Here is a 17164-nt window from a genome sequence, read left to right as displayed (position 1 = left end):
GAGACTGACCTCCTTCTGTAGAAAAAAGAGGCTTGTTTTTACCATCTAGATACCATGATACAATGATTCTGAATAATGATTGCATCACTGGTAGAGAGGCATTTGTTCCACTGGTTTTGGATTATTTTAGCTTTCTCCCCATTTCATTGGAAAAGACTTTGATGCTGGGAGGGATTGTGGGCAGGAGAAGAAGGGGACGACAGAGGATGAGATGGTTGGATGGCATCACTGACTTGATGGACGTGAGTCTGAGTGAACTCAGGGAGTTGGTGATGGACAGGGAGGCCTAGTGTGCTGCGATTCATCGGGTCGCAAAGAGTCGGACACGACTGAGCGACTGAACTGAATGCGTAGTCTCATCTTTACCTAAGGACAGAGCTGCCTTTGCTCTTATAAATCTGGTCTTCTTCTCCCCAGAGCATACAGGTTTCTATTTATGGAGGTGATGATGTCAATAGTGAATGGTGCTTCCTCCCCACAAGGTGGTGGTACATTCACCTGGGCCTTTAGCATATTAAATTGTGTCCATACCTACGGAAATCAAGTATTTACCTAACATACCCCAGTGTTAAGTATTTCTGTTCCCGACTACTATTAATATGATTATAACCCCCTAGTATTGCAACAGGAGAAGGAAATGGCAACCCACTCCAGCGTTCTTGCCTGGAGAATCCCAGGGACGGGGGAGCCTGGTGGGCTGTCGTCTCTGGGGTCGCCCAGAGTCGGACACGACTGAAGCAACTTAGCAGCAGCAGCAGCAGTATTGCAACAAAGGGTGACCCTGGGTGCTGGAATTTCTGTAATGTGTAAACCAAGGTCCATGTCCTGGAGAATTTGCATTATTACCAAGTGATAGAGGAAACAGGGGTTAAACTATAACCATTTACCTAAGTGTTATTATATGAGTAGCAGAGGTCAACATGGGCTGAAGCAGTTTTCATAAGATACATGATTTGATATGGGCCTTGAAAGAAGGAAAGGTCTAAATGAGAAAAAGATCACAGAGGCCTTGCCAACAGCCAAAATGGTATGTTCAGGCACTCAGAGATACCAACGTGCTTAGTCTTTCTGACATTCTGCAAGTTAACTAGGTTAAACCAAATGGAGTATTGACGGAAAGGATATCTGAGAGGGCTTATTTGATATAGATTCAGTGAACTAACATACCTAGGCTAATGACTTTAGAACCAGGAGACATCTACTAAAGCATCTTTTCTCTAAGCATATTCTGAAGTTACTAAATGTGCCATTAGAAAAACTGGGGAACAAGGGGTGAGTCTATAATCCTATAAGTTTGGACAGTGTACATTTTGAGTTTATAAGACAGGCATATAGTATTCAGCGTTTCCTGTATTTGTTTGACTAAAGGACTTTTTTGAGGTTCATCTTGAAGTTCTAGTGTTCTATAAAACTCACTTTGAAATATACCACCTGAAAAGATTTTGAAGGGCAAGAGCAGATGACAGAGGAAAACATCATATTTTATGATCAATTTAGTACCATTATGAATAAATATGTCTTTAAGTACAGAGGAAAACACCATTGATGAAACCAAATGAGTGAGTGAAAGTTGCTCAGTCATGTCCAACTGTTTGCAACCCCACGGACTGTAGCCCACCAGGCTCCTCTGTGTATGGGAATTCCTAGGCAGGAATACTGGAGTGGGTTGCCATTGCTTTCTCCAGGGGATCTTCTGGACCCAGGAATTGAACCAGTGTCTCCTACATTGAAGCCAGATTCTGAGCTACTATCTGAGCTACCAGGGAAGCCCAACGGGAAGGAGAGGATAACCTCCAAGACAGGAGGAGATTGTAGAAAAGGGTATCGATATATTTTAAGGAAACAACATGAGAAAACTTCAAAGATATTGGATATGGAAGTGAGAGCTTGTGAGCTTACCACACTAGATGGTCTATTTCCTCTTACTAATGTAGGAGGCAAGATCATCAACTGAAAAAGAGAAAAAAGAATGAGACTTGATAAAGTAAAACATATGAGGGAAAACTACTGTAGGCTTGTACTCAGAAGCAACACTAAGCAGGAGTGAGGTTACAGATGGTGTGCACATGTAGAGTTTTGAACTAAGAGTGGCAGGGAATGGTGAGTGGTGATACAGATTCATGATTGAATAACATAAGAAGAGGCCCAGTACATAGAAAATTAGGGAAGCAAGGAAATCTGGAGAGTCACTGAGAAGAGTGTTGAAATGGTTGATCATGGGGTCAGAATGAACAGACATTTAGTGAGGTCAGCAGGAGCCTACTAATGGACCAGGTGAAAAATGAAGTTTCTTTAGGCATTAAGGAAGGGAAGTTCTCAAGCTAAGGCTGGAGCATTTGAGATCAAATGGGAGGCCTCAGAAGAATAATTTGGAATGGGAATGAGGGCCAAAAAGTAGCTAGCAAAATGATGATAAAGATCTGTTGAACAAAAAATGGTAATGGGTTTGGATTGATGTATTAATCAAAGGAAGGAAGGCAAACATAAATCAAGTAGAAAAGGTTTTGGAAAAAGTTAAAAAAAGATTTCAGATGGCAATGCAGGACCATGGTGGAGAATCTAATACTATAAGTCTATGATGAGGACCTCAAATGAACAGCAGTGGAATGACAGCAGGAGAGCAGCTGCTTAGCAATCACAAGCTCGGTGTCGGTTAAGCGCCAGAGCACTGTGCTTAAAATCTGGCCCTGGAGCCCTGCTTTGCTACCCTCTAGCATCATGATCTATGGCGAAAAAACTTCATCCTTCACCTTTCCTAAACATCAGTTTCCTCATGAGTAAAATCAGAAAACTCCCACATCCAAAGAGTGAGTGTAAGAGATAAGGTGTTGTTCAGTAGCTCAGTCGTGTCCAACTCTTTGCAGCCTCATGGAATGCAGCACACTAGGCTTTCCTGTCCATCACCATCTCCACCAGCTTGCTCAAACTCATGTCCATTGAGTTGGTGATGCCATCCAACCATCCCATCCTCTGTCATCCCCTTCTCCTCCCGCCTTCGATCTTTCCCATCATCAGGGTCTTTTCTAATGAGTTAGCTATTAGCATCAGGTGGCCAGAGTGTTGGAGCTTCAGCTTCAGCACCAGTCCTTCCAATATATATTCAGGATTGATTCCTTTAGGATTGACCGGTTTGATCTCCTTGCAGTCCAAGGGACTCTCAAGAGTCTTCTCCAATACCACAGTTCAAAAGCATCAATTCTTCGGCCCTCAGCCTTCTTTATGGTCCAAGAGATAAGTTAAATAATATATAAAAAGTGCCAAGCACAAGACCTGCCGCACATTAAGCATTTTATAATGGTAGCCACACTACTATGGAGGCTATAGGAGCAGGGAGAAGAAAGGGGTTTTCGCTTTGGGGACAGTGACAGTATCTTCTTGCAGGTAATGCCATTTTGATGTTTCTCCATTTAGACACAATGCAATGATTATTCCAGAAAATATACTCAGTGCAAGGGGCAAAATATAGATAACTCTGATATAACACCAAGTCATGTGCTGCACCATACATTGTTCTCATGTTGGAATCCTCATTACGGAGTTTGAAGTGACCTTATCACTAGATCCTGTGGCAGGCTTTCTGGACCAGAAGATTCTAGTATCTAATGACTTAGAAAAGGGGTTTCCATCACAAGTATTCATTAAAACCAGAAAAAGTATTATCATATGTACAAATATTTATAAACATGTTTATATGCATATGTATATATCCCAAAGATCTCTTATTTTAAGAACAAAAATCAACTTTACCTAACAGCACTAAGGTTCCTGGATGAGCAGCTCTTATTAACAGAGTTTGTGAGTGATCAAAGAGGAATCAACGTCTCTGTAGAGAAAATTAACACAAATTTAAAGGGACAGATAGTGGGACCTTCTATTGGCAGGGCTATCCTAGGGGTCTTCAGGCCATCAGTGATGATTCTTCTGGACATGGGTATTAACTAGTGGTTAATTAAAGAGCTAATTTTTTTTTTAAGTAAAACATTTCCTATAGCATCACAAAGCTGAAGATAGGGTTCCTGACTAGTTTTTCTGGCTATGATACCTCTGGCGCCTTATTCATTAAATGGTTTTCTCATCAGTTTCCAAAAAGGTGAGACTGATGACATAGACTTCAGAATTCCTTTCAGGTAATTAGTTAAAAAGTTAAAAGTCAAACGGATTTCTTTAACAAGTTTAATGGTTTAACAGGTGGATAAGCCACTTAATTCCCTCATCTTTCTTCTCAGGGGACTATTACAGTTTTAAGGGGTTTCCCTTGTGGCTGAGCTGGTAAAGAATCCGCCTGAAATGCGGAGACCTGGGTTTGATCCCTGGGTTGGAAAGATCCCCTGGAGAAGGGAAAGGCTACCCACTCCAGGATTCTGACCTGGAGAATTCCATGGTCTGTATAGTCCATGGGGTCGCAGAGAGTTGGATACAACTGAACAACTTTCACTTTCAGAGTTTTAAAGGACTTTAAAAATCATAAAATCTTTTTCTTGCAGAGGAAAAAGCTAAGCCATGACTCATCCAAGATCATGTGTCCAGTTCTGTGATTTTACTTTCTCTTTTCTTTTTCTTACTCCTTTTACCTCTCTCCTTTTCCCTCTCACCAATATTCTCTGCCCCCACAACCACCTTTCTGCTGATTATTTCTTGGATTTACCCTTGCCTTATGAAATTTCCTGTGACTCAAATGAGGAGCTAGTGGGTCTTTGCCAATTAGTAACCCCTTGCCACTAATTCAGCAATATGTGAACCGTGAACTTCCTGATGTTCAAGCTGGTTTTAGAAAAGGCAGAGGAACCAGAGATCAAATTGCCAACATCCGCTGGATCATGGAAAAAGCAAGAGAGTTCCAGAAAAACATCTCTTTCTGCTTTATTGACTATGCCAAAGCCTTTGACTGTGTGGATCACAAGAAACTGTGGAAAATTCTTCAAGAGATGGCAATACCAGACCACCTGACCTGCCTCTTGAGGAATCTGTATGCAGGTCAGGAAGCAACAGTTAGAACTGGACATGGAACAACAGACTGGTTCCAGATAGGAAAAGGAGTACATCAAGGCTGTATACTGTAACCCTGCTTATTTAACTTATATGCAGAGTACATCATGAGAAACGCTGGGCTGGAAGAAGCACAAGCTGGAATCAAGATTGCCGGGAGAAATATCAATAACCTCAGATATGCAGATGACACCACCCTTATGGCAGAAAGTGAAGAGGAACTCAAAAGCCTCCTGATGAAAGTGAAAGAGGAGAGTGAAAAAGTGGGCTTAAAGCTCAACATTCAGAAAACGAAGATCATGGCATCCGGTCCCATCACTTCATGGGAAATAGATGGGGAAACAGTGGAAACAGTGTCAGACTTTATTTTTTGGGGCTCCAAAATCACTGCAGATGGTGACTGCAGCCATGAAATTAAAAGATGCTTACTCCTTGGAAGGAAAGTTATGACCAACCTAGATAGCATATTCAAAAGCAGAGACATTGCTTTGCCAACAAAGTTTCGTCTAGTCAAGGCTGTGGTTTTTCCTGTGGTCATGTATGGATGTGAGAGTCGGACTGTGAAGAAGGCTGAGCCCCGAAGAATTGATGCTTTTGAACTGTGGTGTTGGAGAAGACTCTTGAGAGTCCCTTGGACTGCAAGGAGATCCAACCAGTCCGTTCTGAAGGAGATCAGCCCTGGGATTTCTTTGAAGGGAATGATGCTGAAGCTGAAACTCCAGTACTTTGGCCACCTCATGAGAAGAATTGACTCACTGGAAAAGACTCTGATGCTGGGAGAGATTGGGGGCAGGAGGAGAAGGGGACGACAGAGGATGAGATGGCTGGATGGCATCACTGACTCGATGGACGTGAGTCTGAGTGAACTCCGGGAGTTGGTGATGGACAGGGGGGCCTGGCGTGCTGCGATTCATGGGGTCGCGAAGAGTCGGACACGACTGAGCGACTGAACTGAACTGAACTGAACTGCCACTAATTCACCACTACATTTGGGGCGAAGAAAGGAGGGAAGTGGGACAATTTTAAATATACTGTGATCTTTGAGACAGCTCTATCTACACCTGGGAATTGCTGTTAGACAATTAAGGTTAGTAAAGCTCATTGAATTTCTCAGAGGAAAGGTGTTATTTGAATTATTACCAGATAATTATTGTTAAAAATAACAATAATGTAAGAAATAGGAATTTTACATGTTAGAGACATTATCATTTTAATTTCCAGTTGGGAGGAGGAAAGCCCTGAGGGATCCAGAAACTCTTTTTTTCCCCCATAATGTGCTCTCTGCCAGAAACTCCATGAATTCTGCCTAATGTCCGATGACTTGACAAACTGGCCCTGAATCAGAAGCTAGTCGTGTTGTGTGAACTGGTAGCCAAGTTTTTCAGCTTGAGTTGCTCCTTTGAAAACGACCCTCAGTAGGAAGGTGAGTGTCAGACATAGGATCTGTGGTACCCAGATTGATGTCATCAGCATCACCTGGGAGCCTGTAGAAATGTAGAATCACAGACTCCATCCCCAGACATGCTGAATGAGAAATCCTGGGTGATTCATTTGTTCATCAGCATTTGAGAAAACCAGCCTAAAGCATCCTCATCTTCAAATAGAAAAGAGCTAGGAAGGAGTCATCGTTTCTGAAAGAGTTCCTCCGCCTGAGATCTCTGCCCCCAGGTCTTGCAGTGACTCTGAACCATCATGGAAACAACATAAACCTCTTTCTTGTGCTGAACTCACAGTGGGAACTAGAAACGTGCTCGTGCTGTGTTGGAGCAGTTGTTGTGTAGTGAAAAGAGCACAGATTTAGAGTCAGTAAGACGTGGGTCTCACACTACCCACAGCTTTCTAATCTTAGAGTAGTTGATTGAGGACTCTGGGTCTCACTTTTCCACATTTATAAAATGGGTATATTAACACCTGCATCACAGCTGAGGATTGAATAAGAACAGATTTACACATAAAAATTCCTCATACAGTCTCTAACAACAGTTAAACATCTAACAAATTATTGTTACTTTTTTTTTTTTGTAAGCTTTTGTCATAGAAGTCCCATCTGTCATTTTAGAATGATTTGGTATGGAAATGGTCATACTAAAATGAGACCTCCACAGAAAGTTCCTCACAGCAGTCTGTGGCGGCATGTTATATAACAGCCCTGCTCTCTAAGGGCTTCGAGACAGATCTGCAGAGCCATCAACAGTACAGCGGTCTGGAATGGAAATGACCCACTGTCTCCTCTGCCTCTGACACCATCCAGAACCTTGCCATCTGGGCTCCCAGAGAAGATTCATTTTTACAGCGATGATATAAGAGGCAGAGAGAATAGCTGGATTTCTATGGGGGAAATGTAAGACCCCAGCAGCCTCTTACCTTTTGACTTAAAAACTGAGTACATTGGATATGGATGCCATTGAAAAAGGATAAATATGAAACCTCATGTAGTCAATTTCCCTGGGTCTTTTTTAGAACATCACTACTCCTTAAGCAGTAGAACATGACACACCATGCAGCAGTTCTAATTAAAAACCTTCGGGTGTGTGCTGTGGCAAGAGGGGAAATAAGAAGGAGAGAGGTGACAATTTGCCCAAAAAGGAAAGGAAACTCATAGCAAGAGGCTGTGGAGCTGATAAGAGGAGTTTGATTAAAGGACAGAAAGATTGTGTCTCCACTTAATTATAATATGCACAATTTAAATCAAATGTTAGACATATTTAAAATGTACACTTACGTAATTACACGATGGATGTGTATGCTTCCAGGTAATTTTTCATTGCAATGTACTAGACATATCAACAAGTGATTTCCTCTATCATTTTAATATAGTTGCCAAGGAAGCAAAGAGAAGGAAGCTCTGTCTGGTGACCTGTTGATAATCTATCCAGCCATGTGACGATTTAGTAAGAACTGTGAGGCGCTCTTGAACCCAATTTGCTGTTTATGTGGCTCCTGGGGTGTTATATATAATGGATCTCTCAGTACCTCACATGGCTCCACCATATTGGCCAAGAGAACATGATAACCAGTACCAAGTTTTCCTCTGGGATTAACAGTGAGTAACATGAGTAGCATGCTCACGTGGGGAGGCAGATGGAGTTTTATAGGACTGGTGGCTAGTGCTTAAGAGCTGAGTTCTTCTGGACACATAAAAACTACTGAGATCCCCTGGAAAAGTCTGTTTTCCTCACTTAGGGAAACACTGCTATCTCCACGACATGTTTTATTGGGCTTTCCATCATCAGGTGAAAGAAAATGATTCTGTTTGAGGATGAGGATAGAGAGGAGATTAAACAGTTAATGTTTCTTCTACCACAAGAGAAGAATAAGGGACGAAAATTAGAACAGTCTTGGAAGCAGTCACTATCCTTTTCTACAAGGAGATTGGAGATATAATGAAAGGAAAATAAGTAAACGTTTAAACAAACCTATAGGATAAAAGGAGAAGGCAAAGGCACCCCACTCCAGTACTCTTGCCTGGAAAATCCCATGGACGGAGGAGCCTGGTAGGCTGCAGTCCATGGGGTCGCTGAGGGTCAGACACGACTGAGCAACTTCACTTTCACTTTTCACTTTCATGCATTGGAGAAGGAAATGGCAACCCACTCCAGTGTTCTTGCCAGGAGAATCCCAGGGATGGGGGAGCCTGGTGGGCTGCCGTCTCTGGGGTCACACAGAGTCGGACATGACTGAAGTGACTTAGCAGCAACAGCAGCATAGGATAAAAACTGGGCAAAGCTAGGTGGGAAAAGATTTATTGGTGTGGCATAATAGCAGGATTGCCAATAGCCTATGTGTCTATAGAAAGATGAATTTAACCGTAGAATTACCGCAGCCTGTTCTCACCTAGAACTTCAGCTGAATGCACTGCTTTTCCAAAGCATGAGAAATTTCTTCATTCTGCTTTTTCACCCTGAGTTGATCACTCCAGTGGTATTTGCAATATTGTCGCATATGTTTCTGCTTGTATTATTAGAAGGGTTTGCTCCCTTGTTCTTTAAATCCACCCTCATTTTTAAAACACTTAACTATAAAAAGCCATTTATTAGTTTGGTTTATTAAAGAAAGGGAAACAAAGTTCTTCATTTTGTGGAAACCAGTGTATCCTTGCAGATGATGCACCCCAGCTCCTCACTCTCTCTGTCTGGTCACTGCTGATGGTCTGCTGGGCCTACTTGTTCTGAGAAAGCACTGGTAGGTATTTAGAGATTTGTGACTTTTTCTATCAGTTGTCTTTACTCAGCCACTAGCAAGGATGTGGCATTGAGCAACTCAGTTCCCTTGATCTCCTCATCTGAAAAATGAGGGTTTGGAGTAGATGAGCTTCAAGGTCTTTCCAGTTCAGTCTCAGCTTCCATGACTCCAAGAAGCATCTTTATTCCTTTTAAATTTGGATCAGCAGATAGCCGCCGAGTGCTAAGCTGTGTGTAAGGCATTGCGCACAATGGGGTAAAAGAGAGTAAAAATGGTCTCTGCCTTCAAGAAGCTTAAGCAGGAAGAAATATTACACAAATAAATATTAGAGTCCATAAGATATGTAAGGGCTTTCCTGATGGCTCAGACTGTAAAGAATCCAACTGCAATGCCAGAGACCTGTGTTTGACCCCTGGGTCAGGAAGATCCCCTGGAGGAGGAAAGGGCAACCCACTTCAGTATTTTTGCCTGGAGAATTCCATGGACAGAGAAGCCTGGCAGGCTATGGTCCATGGGGACCCAAAGAGTCAGACATAACTAAGCAACTAACGCTTTCTTTTCCTTTTTCATAGAATGTGCAAAGGGAACGGTGCAAAAAGTTCTTTAGGATTCAAGAAAGGGCACTTTGCTTTGGGAAATGTCGTATAAGTGAGATGGTATTTGGATTGCCCTTAAGGAAGCTCTATGCAGATGTTAGGAAAAGGGAGGAAAGACCATGACCCTGATGGGAAGGAATGGAACTTATGCAATGTAGAATGGACTATAGAAAAAAAAAAGAAAAGGAAATTAGAATGGGGCTATATTGTAGAAACCTTAAATGCCAAGCCGAGAAGTCTGCATTTAATCCAGCAAAGAGCAAAAGAATGATGTATTTAGAATGGTACTTCAGAACAGTAAATGCATTGCTGGTATGAAGGATGAACAAGAAGTAAAGAGAATCTGGAGGAAGGGAAGCCAAGTAGGAGGCACTCACAGAAGTCCAGGCAACAGGTGATAAAGGGATAAAAAGTGAGCATTGATTCACAGCCTGAGTAAAAACCACAGGACTTGGCAGCTTATTGGTTATGGGAAATGAAAGAAAAAGGGGAATTAAACAAGACTCCTCAATTGTAGGCACAAGTAACTGGAAGGAAATGGTACCAATAGCAGGAAATGGGAAGACTAGAGAAGGCACTTATTTTGAGGGAAAAGCAATGAATTCTGCTTGAAACTTTCTGAGTTGGAAGTGCCTGTGAAGTGTACGATGGAGATGTGAGCTTCTCAAAGTTAGAGGCCCCATCTTATTCATCTTTTCCAGGTGCCTAATAGAGTCTATGTAAACAGTGAATGAATGAACAAACAAACAAATTAATCAATGAACCAATAACCAGCAGTTATTTAGAATAAGTGTCTGGAGCTCTGCAGACAAGTGAGAACTAAAGATAGCCATGTGGGTGTTGTCTATGGAGAAGTGATTGTTGAGGCCATGGAGGGTGGGCGTGTAGGCAAAGCTTGTGAAGAGTATCCTGAGGTATGTCTGCATTTGGGGAAAGAGAAGAGGCCAAGGAAGGAAGCAGAAGAGAGAACTGAGAGCAGGAGCGAAGTCAGGATGGTGCCGTATCCTGATGAGAAGGGAGGAGAGCTTCCGGAATAAAGTGGTCATCAGGCCCAGGTGACCAAAGGGCCAAAACCTGGGAAAAGTACCTCTGGGTATGAGTCTCTGAGACAGATGGGAGTCCATTCTGTAACCCCTGAGGCTGCACCTCTCAGGGTTAGAGGATGCAGCAGGAAGCAGCCTGCAGTGAAGGCTGGCAAGAAGGCAAGAGGTCAGAAACACATTCGGGTCCGTGGGCATCTTTAAGACAGGCAAGAATCTTGGAGCGACAAAGAGGGAGAGACAGGGGAAATGAGCATTGGAGGAGTCAGCTGTAGCCAGGTGGAGGGGCGCCACCCCCGCTTCCCCTCCCCGGGGGTCCCTAACCTCCAGAATCTGATGCCTGACGATCTGAGGTAGAGCTGATGTAATAATAATAGAAATAAAGGAGTGTTAGAAAGTGTTAGTCGCTCAGTCATGTCCAACTTTTTGGGACGCCATGGACTGTAGCCCGCCAGGCTCCTCCATTCATGGGATTCTCCAGGCAAGAATACTGGTATGGGTTGCCATTCCCCTCTCCAGGGGATCTTCCGGACCCAGGGATTGAACACAGGTCTCCTGCATTGCTGTCAGACTCTTTACCATCTGAGCCACTAGGGAAGCTCAGAAATAAATAGAAATAAAGTGAGCAATAAATGTAATGCATTTGAATCATCCTGAAACCATCCCCCTCCCCCTGGTCCATTGGAAAATTGTCTTTCACGAAACTGGTCCCTGGTGCCAAAAGGTTGGGGACCACTGCTCTACCCTCACCCTCAGCTCCAACTTAGGACCAACGTCAGCTCCAACGTCAGCTCCTTCAGCCCCATCTGTACTGGCGGGTGCTATTGACGTTCTCACACCAGACAGGCAGTTGGGTAGAAATGCTGAAAATGGGGCCTGGACAACACCATCTCCATCTCCCTCCCCTGACTCGCCAAGTCTCTTGTGCAAAATGCGGAACCAGACTCTCAATCAAGTCCGAGGGTTCTGGCTCTCTCAGAACTAGTGATCTCCATTGTCTCCTCCTTTGACAGCCTTATTTTTGTTTGTCTCTTGTCTGATCCAGATGCAGCCGCTCTGTGTTCCCTGCCCCAATGAACAGCTGCACTAGGCCCAAGCCTTGGAGTGATTTACCTGAAGAGTGACACCATTTATTTGAAAACTACTGTGAGTACATTATGCCTCCAGTGAAAGGCTTCTCAGTTCACTTTGTTTAATTTAAAAAAAAAAGCACTCACAATTGTAAGAGCAGATGAAATTTTAGATGGCTTCATCTCTTGGATGCAGTGATGTAACCAGACTCAGTCCTGAGGTGCCTACACTGGTTCTCGGCTTCCAGCCTGCAGTGCGAGCCCCGGGCAGCATCACGCCCGCTTCCCAGGTGGCTGAGCTGAGCTGCACGCACTTTGCAGGGACCGGTGCTGTTCCACTGGGTCATCTGTGCCTCGGCCTGAAGCCGTGGCAGCTCCAGCCCTCTGTGTTTGCCTCTCATCGCCCTTCTGTGCAGCTCTGTTGCATCTCGCTGCAGCTTGTCATTTCACGCTGCCCTGGTCACATTTGTGAGCCAGTTTTCTGTGCTCATGTCCACCTGTGATGCAGCTGCCTCTCTGTGCCCCCATGCTGTGGTCTCCTTGCTACCCAAGGGGCCAACACCCACCCTTGTGTCTGTGGGCTCCTTCAGCCACGTCTCTAAACCATTGTGCCCAGGTCAGCTCTGCCCTCTGGATGCAAGGCTCTGGGTACTCGATTGAGTTCCCTTCAAGTCAGACATTTACATAGGAGAAGTATGACCCCTGCAAGTCGAGTTGAAGCAGTAAGTTGGGGTAGGAGCTGGATGCCAACAGGAAATACTGATGAAAGACTGACATCAAATTTTGATTAATCATTGCTAGAAGTAACAGATAAATATATGCCTTCTTTCACTAGAAAAGCCAGAACTTTAAATTATTTAGAGGCTATGCATGCAAAATAATTATACATTTTAAAACAAAAACTCATGCTGGTTGTACTTGCTCATTTTCCTGTATGGTGTGAGGCAGGTAACGGGATGGTGTTTTACAGACATCTCTGTTACTGGAAAATGCTAAACCTAGGAAACTAACGTTTTTCCCAGGCTTCAGGTAGGATTTTCACATTCACATTCTCTATGTCTTTAGCTACTCTGGGCACAAATCAAACCCAACGAGGAGGAAGTCAGGGTTTGGATTGTTTTGTTCTGCGTTGCTTTCTGCCTTTAACACTGTCAGTCACCTGGATTGTAATTGGTGGTGGTGGATGTGTAGATGAGAATCAGGCCTGCCTGAATGGAGACCGGAACTATCAGACTGATCCACAGGACTAATGGGCTGGAGGGACTGGGGACTAAAGACATGACAAGAGGTCAGAAATAGAGTGTCCTCATTCTGTACCCATGTGAGCAACTTGCTAGTGTAAACACTGTCACCCTTAAGTTCAAGCGGAAGAATGCCTTAGAAATCCCCACATCTGGAGAGCTTTCCGAGTATGTTTCCATCACAGAGCACAGTACCACAAACACAAGGGCACAGCTGGTCTCAGAGTCTCAGCCTGGTTTATCCTTTGGGAGGGAAAGGATTCTGGATAGAATCAGGACAGAAATTGGGACCTAAGGTTTCCTAAAAATTCCTAAGAAGCCTACAAGGGAGCCTCTGTGCTGAACACCAGTGCCTGTGTTCATGATTTGCGGGACCTTGAGGAGGGAGACGTTGGGTTCTAATTCTTGCAGCCTTTGCTTTTCCTAAGCTCAGCTTCCTCATATGTAAAAGAGAAATAATAATAAAAAAACTTACAGAGACTTGCTTGGTGCAAAACCTTCATTCAATAAGGTGAATATGCTATAAACATCACTCAGACGCTCAGTCGTGTCCGACACTTTGTGACCCCATGGACTGCAGTCCTCCAGGCTCCTCTGGCCATGGAATTCTCCTGGCAAGAATACGGGCAGCCTGCAGTTGCCAGTTCCTCCTCCAGGGTATCTTCCCGACCCAGGGATCGAACCGACATCTCTTAAGTCTCCTCCATTGGCAGGTGGATTCTTTACAAAGTAGCACCACCTGGGAAACCTTGTATGGTATAAGAATGTGTTCTAGTTACAAGTGAATCCCTCTCTATGTGTTTACAATACCCGGGTGAAGTCTCAAGCCTTGAAGGGTGGATAGGGAGGAGGTAAGTGTTAGATTTTAAAACCTACCTACTCCCATAACAGCTGCACAACCAGGCTCAGCAACCTGCCTACTTACCTGGATTGTTGCGATGACTAAATGAGATAATATATGTATAGTGTCTGGCGCAGCAGACATGAGTATATTTACTCAGTCAACTAAAATTTACTGGGTATTTGCCAAGTGCCAGGCACTGTTCTAGGGACCAGAAGAATGGCAGCAAATAAAACAAACCTAAATCCCTGCTTTCACAGAGCTTATGTTCAGTTTTCTTCCCCCACAAGTTGCAAATAGACAAAATAGGCACTTGGACACCAAGAGAGAATTGCTTTCATTTTATTGCTGTGTCTTTCCTTCCGGAAAGTATAATGGGAGAAAAGGTAAAGGATATGGAGAGGGGAGACACAGTTTGCTAATTCATCCCTCCCTCACCCCTGACACACATGCAAAACCATAGTACATTCCCTGCCCTGATACATGGCCCAATAGACCCACGTTTCCAGATTACGACACCCAGGCTGCCTTTTTCTCCGGCTACCTTTGAATTTGGCCAAAAGGAGTTAGAAGATGTTTGCTCCTTGGAAGAAAAGCTATGACAAACCTTGACAGTGTATTAAAAAGCAGAGACATCACTTTGCCAGCAAAGGTCTATATAGTCAAAGCTATGGCTTTTCCAGTAGTCATGCACAGATGTGAGAGTTGGACCACGAAGATGGCTGAGCACCAAAGAATTGATGCTTTCGAACTGTGGTGCTGGAGAAGACTGTTGAGAGTTCCTTGTACAGCAAGGAGTTCAAACCAGTCAATCCTAAAGAAAATCAACCCTGAATATTTGTTGGAAGGACTAATGCTGAAGCTGAAGCTCCAGTAATTTGGCACCTAATGCAAAGAGCTGACTCGTAGAAAAGACCCTGATGCTGGGAAAGATTGAAGGCAGGAGGAGAAGCGGGTAACAGAGGATGAGATGATTGGATGGCGTCACTGACTCAATGGACATGAGCTTGAGCAAACTCCAGGAGATGGTGAAGGACAAGGAAGCCTGGCGTGCTGCAGTCCATGGGGTCACAAAGAGTCAGACACAACTGAGCAACAACAATAGGAAGCATTAGCAAGAGACAGGGGAGTACGGTCAGGGTACTTCTCAGTCAGGCCCCTTCCCAGCTCCAGTTCTGACTGGACGTGGGGAGCTCCATACCTTTCCTCACCCCCTGGGTTTAGCAGTTTAAAGCTGAGATTAACAACCACGCACTATCGCCAGTCCTCGGTGCCTCGCTTCCCTTGAGGGTCCTTTAACCTCCTCTGTACCTCAGTAGACAGTCCTTTCATTAAACTCTCTTCAGTTAAAACCTTTCAGTATGCCATCTGTTTCTTGCCAAGATCCTGACTGATACAGTGAGGGAGAAATATACTGAAAAACATTGTAAATCAACCTTGCCAAGAAGGTTAAAAAAATTGAAATAAAATATTTGAATCATGAAAACATCTTAAATGGATCTGAGAACATTAGACCAAGCGGTGAAAGGATAAACTGTAAGAAAATGTGATAAGCTAGAGTGCCAAAGGTTGGTTTCTATGAATAGACCATAGTGCTCAGGTTTGATGGGCTTCTCTAGGCCAAGTGTAGCTTGCTTGACCCCCAACTTCAAGAGGAGCTAATGGTGTAGTGGCAGCAATGACAAACACATGAACAGAAAGAAGGTGTCAGGAGGGTGATACCATAAAAAAAAAAGAAAAAAAGTGTTGAAGAGGAGACTGCTTATCCTAGCATTCTTTCTGCCTTTGCTACAATTATAGTCCATTTGCCCCTGCCCAAATCTAGATATTTGAAAAGATGACTAAGATAAAAGAATTGCCTCCTTCCAGCTGAAATTAAAACTGCACAACCGACACTCTGTGGAAGAGCTACCCTCCCAGGGCACTGACTGTGTGCCAGCGCTGTGCCCATCACTCAACAGGAATTATTTAATCTTCACATCACCTTCCCAGATGGTGCTAGTGGTAAAGAACCCGCCTGCCAATGCAGGAAACACAAGAGACCTAGGTTCAGTCCCTGGGTTGGGAAGACCCCCTGGGGAAGGAAATTGTAACCCACTCCAGTATTCTTGCCTGGAGAATTGCAGGGACAGAGGAGCCTGGCAGGCTACAGTCCAGGGGGTCACAAAGAGTCAAACATGACTGAAGCGACTTAGCATTGCATAGCATAGCAGCCCTAGAATGTTTATTATTTCCATTTTACAGATGAGGAAACTGAGGCCCAGAGAGGCAGAGGAATCTGCCTCAGGTACACGGCTACTGGATGGTAGAGCTCAGTTCTACTGCCAGCCCCCACTGAGGTGGTTTGTTACCACCTCTGCTGTGCCCTCCTCCCCAAATACTGTGCTAAGCCTCTTCCATGTATTATTGGGAAGCAGAACAAGGAAAAGATTACCACACCAAAAAGATGTGGGACAGGTGGGGCAGGGGTCAAAATTGTCATGATCCAGTGACTCAGTATTTATTAAAAAGGGGTTCTAATTCTTTTCCACCCAACCAGGCTGATGAGTGGAAGGCATGTTAATGTGCAGGAGAGGGTGGGAGCCCAGTGAAGAGAGAAAATTGGTGAAGAGAACACTCTCCCTCAGCAGCCCCCGGAGACTGATGAGAGCTCACAGAGATAAAATATTTATTTTCCATATGTCGCAGAGAGCATTGCCATCGCTGTATGTGTGCAATATGTGCAAAGAAGTGTGAAATCTATACATCAAATGCCACCAATCTAGTTAATTTCCATGCAGTTAACATGCTTATTACCTACCATCTCCTCAATATGTTTTCATGTATATTTCTTGCCACATACAATATGGTCTAGTAAGGAAGAGCCAACATCACCCACAACCTTACTCACTGCTATGTTTCAGCCCCAGACTTGTTGCCATGGCCAGCACAATGAGAGTTAAATACCAGTAGATCCTGCTGGCCAGCTCAACCGCCCGTCACCTTAAATCGCCTTCCCACTCCTCGAAGCAGCCTTTTTCTCATAACAGAAATGTTTGCTGTGGGGAAATGAAAATGTTTTTGTTCTCTTTGGATAACTGGGAGATAGTCAGCATGTCAGAACTGACCGTTGAAAGGCAGGTGCCTGTGGCCACACTTTTTTTTTTTTGAAAGCAGAGCTCCACCAGTGTGGCGGGAGGAAGTGCACAGCGATTGGTCTGTTTCTCTG

General features: G+C 44.0%; 1 protein-coding gene across 49 annotated transcripts in view; it reads left to right on the top strand.

The window, feature by feature from the left end:
* ZBTB20 (zinc finger and BTB domain containing 20) overlaps positions 1–17164 on the top strand; it is an 863676-nt gene that overhangs the window by 773727 nt on the left and 72785 nt on the right. For 41 of the 49 annotated variants that reach the window (XM_070793746.1, XM_070792544.1, XM_070793369.1 and 38 more), the window contains one exon: positions 11850–11950. The exons of the other annotated variants lie outside the window; for them this stretch is intronic. The gene's annotated coding sequence lies outside the window, so the exon portion shown is untranslated. The remainder of the gene's footprint in view (positions 1–11849; positions 11951–17164) is intronic. 49 annotated transcript variants of the gene reach the window in all.

Source organism: Bos indicus, chromosome 1 (assembly GCF_029378745.1).
Source record: "Bos indicus isolate NIAB-ARS_2022 breed Sahiwal x Tharparkar chromosome 1, NIAB-ARS_B.indTharparkar_mat_pri_1.0, whole genome shotgun sequence".
Taxonomy (NCBI): domain Eukaryota; kingdom Metazoa; phylum Chordata; class Mammalia; order Artiodactyla; family Bovidae; genus Bos; species Bos indicus.
Note: the sequence above shows the minus strand (reverse complement) of the source record. Positions and strands in the feature narration are given on the sequence as shown.